Source organism: Ornithorhynchus anatinus, chromosome X3, assembly GCF_004115215.2.
Source record: "Ornithorhynchus anatinus isolate Pmale09 chromosome X3, mOrnAna1.pri.v4, whole genome shotgun sequence".
Classification (NCBI taxonomy): domain Eukaryota; kingdom Metazoa; phylum Chordata; class Mammalia; order Monotremata; family Ornithorhynchidae; genus Ornithorhynchus; species Ornithorhynchus anatinus.
The window spans coordinates 11,449,117-11,454,726 of record NC_041751.1 but is presented as its reverse complement, the minus strand read 5'-3'; positions in this window follow the sequence as shown (position 1 = coordinate 11,454,726).

The window sequence follows — 5,610 nt, the reverse complement described above, 5'->3', positions numbered from 1 at the left end:
GCGCGGTGTCGGGGCCGCGCCCGGGCCGCCTCCCTTTCCCCTTGCTAATCGTCACCGCCGTGACAGCTGTTGAGCGCTTACTCTGTGCGGAGCGCTGTTCTAAGCGCTGGGGGAGATGCAGGGTCATCAGGTGGTCCCACGTGGGGCTCACACTCTCCATCCCCATTTTCCAGATGAGGTCACTGAGGCCCAGAGAAGTGAAGTGACCTGCCCCCAGTCCCGCAGCTGACAAGGGGCAGAAGCGGGACTCGAACCCATGACCTCTGACTCCCAACCCGGGCTCTTTCCACTGAGCCACTGTGTGTCCCTTTCCCCTTAATAATAACAATAATAAACATGACATTTGTTCAGCGCTTACTGTGTACCAAGCACTGTTCTAAGCGCTGGAGGAGATCCAGGGTCATCAGGTGCTCCCACGTGGGGCTCACGGTCTTCATCCCCATTTTCCAGATGAGGTCCCTGAGGCTCAGAGAAGTGACTTGCCCACGGTCACACAGCTGACGAGGGCAGAGCGGAACTCGAACCCATGACCTCTGACTCCCAACCCGGGCTCTTTCCACTGAGCCACTGTGTGTCCCTTTCCCCTTAATAGTAAGAATAATCATAACATTTGTTCAGCGCTTACTATGTACCAAGCACTGTTCTAAGCGCTGGAGGGGGAGATACAGGGTCATCAGGTGGTCCCACGTGGGGCTCACAGTCGTCATCCCCATTTTATTTGCTATTGTTTATTTGCTATTGTTTTAATGAGATGTTCTTCCCCTTGATTCTATTTATTGCCACTGTTCTTGTCCCTCCGTCTCCCCCGATTAAACTGTAAGCCCCTCAAAGGGCAGGGTCTGTCTCTATTACCGATTTGTCCATTCCAAGCGCTTAGTACAGTGCTCTGCACATAGTAAGCGCTCAATAAATACTATTGAAGGAATTTTACAGGTGAGGTTACTGAGGCCCAGAGAAGTGAAGTGACTTGCCCACAGTCACACAGCTGACAAGGGGCAGAGTCGGCACTTGAACCCATGACCTCTGACGCCCAAGCCCAGGCTCTTTCCACTGAGCCACGCTGCATCCCTTTCCCCCCATAATAACAATAATAATGACATTTGTTCAGCGCTTACTATGTGCCAAGGACTGTTCTAAGCGCTGGAGGGGGGAATACAAGCTCATCAGGTTGTCCCACGTGGGGCTCACAGTCTTCATCCCCATTTTAGAGAAGCAGCGTGGCTCAGTGGAAAGAGCCCGGGCTTGGGAGTCAGAGGTCATGGGTTCTAATCCCAGCTCCACCATATGAGCCCCATGTGGGATGGGACTGGGTCCAACCTGAATAGAATAATAATAATGATTATGGTATTTGGTAAGTGCTTACTGTGCGCCAGGCACCGTACTAAGTGCTGGGGGGGGGGGGGGGGATCCAAGGCAATCAGCTTGTCCCACGTGGGGCTCAGTCTTCACCCCCATTTTACAGATGAGGGAACTGAGGCACAGAGAAGTCAAGTGACTTGCTCAAAGTCACACAGCTGATCGGTGGCGGGGCCGGGAACCCACGACCTCTGACTCCCAAGCCCGGCTCTTTCCACTAAGCTACATTCCAGTTTATAGAAATATGCTAATTTCAAGGGATGCTAGAGGGTTTCTTCAGGGAGCCCCCTGAGCTCCCTCACTCCCGAGCCTTTGCACTCCCCTCTCAAGTCCACACGAACTCTGCTGCTGGGTCCTAGCCACACCACTCTGGGACAGGAGCTGTTCCTGGAAATGGTTTAATGGCAATTAGACAATACTATATCAGTACCGGAGACGGGACAGATCAGATGAAAACTGGACAACTGCCTTCCTTAGTCAAATCGACCCAGTCACCCTTAAATCATATCCTTGTATCGCCTCAGTATTTATGCATACACAGTTGCACATTCCTCCTAGTGTATTTGTACAGTGTGACCTAATGTTAAGAACACTGGCCTGAGAGTCGGGCAATCTGGGTTCTGATCCCAGTTCTACCACCAGCTGGCTGTGTGACCTTAGGTGAATCATTTAACTTCTCAGTGTCTCAGCTTCCTCATCTGTAAAATGCGGTTTAAATACCTTTTCTCCCCCCTCCCTCAGACTGTGAGTCCCATATGAGACGGGGACTGTGACCCACCTGATTATCCTCTATCTACCCCCAGTACTTGGTACAGAGTTTGGCATTAAGCACTTGGGCATAATAATAATCATGACGATGATGAATAGTAATCGTCTCATGCTTCTTCTTACTATGCCGATTATGTGAAAGTATTAGATCATATGCTGCTTAGTTGTAAACTTTGTGAGTAGGGCAAGGGGTTGTTTCTATTGTAGTTTCTCAGGAACTGAGTTCAGTGCATTTCATCTAGGAAGCATTTGAAAAAATCATTGCTATTAGGTCATGCCAGTCAAACATTCACCCTCAGCACTTATGAATACACATAACCTTAGGACTCATATATTTTGACATATTAATCTACAGTCTCATCTATTCTTCCTTTTTTATGCTACCAGTTGTATTTTTCTTGGAAATTTTTTTGTGTTTGCTTTTCTCCATTAGACTATTAGGTCCTTGAGAGTAGGGATTGGGTCTCAACTTTTCTTGCACCTCCCAAGTGCTTAGTAGAGCAGCTCTTTAGATCGAAGACAAGGTTGCTGACTGCATCGATGATTGTGTGTGACAGAGAATCTCTTGCACAATAGGAACTCGGGAAATATTCTTGATCGAGGGATTGAAAGACAAAAAAAATAAAAACCACTGGAGGGAGGGAGTGAAGGCAGACTGGCAAGGTAGATGAGGAGGGTAGAGTTGGGAGGCAGCATAGTGCAATGGAAGAGGTCAGGAGGCCAGAAGACCCGGGTTCGAATCCGCACTCTGTCCCCAGTCTGCTGTGTGACCATGATCAAGTCACTTCAGTCACTCAAACCACTGCTTCCTCACTTACAAAATGGGGATAATAATCTCCACCCTTCTTACCTATCTCAGCTGGTTATAGAGAGGACAACAGTGAGATAAGTAATGTGAGAGTGCTTTCCTCTAGACTGTAAACTAGTTATGGACAGGGAACCTATCAGGCAACACTGTTAAAGTGAACTTTACCAAGCACTGAGCACAGAGTTCTGCACACAGTAAGGGCTCAATATTGACTGGAGATGTGTCAGGAAAGTCACTCTGGGACCAGGGGAAGGTTGTGGTTGTCATTTCAACTAGAAGTGATTTCCAACAGACTGCTGTGGAATCCATTGGAGTTGTATTGAGTTTGGAGGAGCCTTGGGCCCAGATAGCAGTGACGTTACTAGAGCATTCTGTTTTAATCACAAGTCAGGGTTTAAATAAATGAGCATGGTTGGAACTGAAATAAAAAGGAAAAAAATCATAAGATAGAGCATTAATTTTTCACATTTAAACAAATTTACATTTCATCCACTCATTCTTTCAAGTGAGTTTGATGATCAAATGACTTCTATGGTGTTTATTAAACCATCCAGAAAAAGAACATATTGGGATACTATTCAAGATATAAATCAAGTACTGACATGTTGATGTTTTCAAAGATTCTAACAGTGGCAAGATTGTCCCCAGGCTTTTTGTAGGTGATAGGCTTTCCAGTTTTGACGGACATTCATCCATAGACCAGTCATATAGTTCTAACAGGGAGGCTTCAAAAATCGTTAAAACTTACCAAGAACTTTACCCCACGAAAGCACGGCAAAAATCAGGCAAATAAATTGGCAGGGTTACTTCCCTTTGAATATTAAGTTTCAAATTCTTATAACACTAACACTCTTTATTTCTCAAAATATGGTGAAGCACTATAATGTGTCAACCAGCATTAAGTGCTTGGCCATTCTATTTATAAAGAGAAGAAAGCAATTCAGTAGGAAACACTATAGGAGGATGGGTTTTTTAAAAAATCTTCTCCAGTCAACTGAGACATGCAATGCAGCAGGTATCTTCCCTCCTTATCGTCTGCCTTTAACAGAAAGTTGTGCTGAGAAACATTTTTTGATATCTTCAGAAATAGTTTGCATTCTTAAATCCAAAAATGAAAGAGACACTGGGGGAATGCCACTAAGGAAGTAGGAGGGTAAGTTTACCAGCCATTTTTGAGTTGACTAGGGCTTCTGCAAAAAATACCGTGAATTAACTGCTTTAGTAAAGTGCTCTTCACAAAGGAAGCCCTCAATAAATATCATTATTTCAAATGATCAGTTTAACTTTGATAACAATAATAATTTTTGCATTTGTTAAGGGCTTATTATATGACAAGGGCTGTGTTAAGGGCTGGAGTAGATACAGTACAATCAGAGCCCACGATCACATCTCAGGCAAATGAAGAGGCAGGATTAGAACCAGGGTCTCGACTCCCCATGACTCCCCATCCTGTGCTCTTTCCACAAGGCCTTGCTGCTTCTCTACATTATTTCTCTATTCTGCTTCACAAAAAACATTTCTTTCTTCACCAACTCTCTTCTCCCACTACTCCCCATCTCCCAAACTCATGTGCTCCATTCCCGACTCTCCCGCCAGTGTTCTTCCATCTCACAGCAATTCCTAACCCCTTCAAATTCACCAGATCATAGCTATCCCCATCTTCAAAATCTAAATTCTCACCTTTCCTGATTTCCTGATTAAACTTCACCTTCCAAGGTAGCACCTGTGCCAACAACTTCCTTTAGCACCTATGTTTATACACCTAGGCTTAGGATGAACAGAAGTTAATTAGCTTCATTACTTCTACTATCAAAAGCTATCAACAATATGCAAACTGTTTGCATCTGTCTCCTAGAAGCCATCCAAACAAAACTTATACCACCCTAATCTTACTCAGGCCCCCATCCTTTTTTCCTCTCCTCTCCCTAAATACCTAGAGTGTACATAATGTTTATTAAATAATAATAATAGTAATGATAATTGTGGTATGTGCTAAGCACTTACTATGTGCCAAGCACTGTATTGAGCACTGGGGTAGATACAAGATAAGCAGGTCCCACACAGGGCTCACAGTCTAAGTAGGAGGGAGAACAGGTGTTGAATCCCCATTTTGCAGATGAGGGAACAGAGGCACAGAAAATTTAAATGACCTGCCCAAGTCACACACCAGGTATGTTATCCTAATAATATTCCTATACTAAATATGTGAAATAAACATAGAACACCCCAGCTCTCCCAAATAAGAACAGAACAAAATGCCCCTTTGGATTTCCATGGGGAGAAGAACCAAACCTGTAAGAAGAATCACTGGGTAAGAACTAACTGCAGCATGATCTAGAGGATAGAGTATGGGCCTGGAAGTCAGAATTCTAATCCTGGCTCCACCGCTTCTCTGCTCTGTGCCCATGAGCAAGTCACTTAACTTCTCTGGGCTTCAGTTACCTCATTGTAAAATGGGGATTAAGACTGTGAGCCCCGTGTGGGACAGGGACTGTGTCCAAACTTTGTAGCTTGTATCTACCCCAGCGCTTAGTACAGGGCCTGGCACATAAGTAAGTGTTTAACAAACTCCATGAAAAAAAGGTAGTCTTGTTTACATGCTATTTAATAGAGACAGTCCAGGGATAATAAGTTAATAGAGCCCTTTGCACTCAGTGGAGGCTCAGTAAATGTTAATT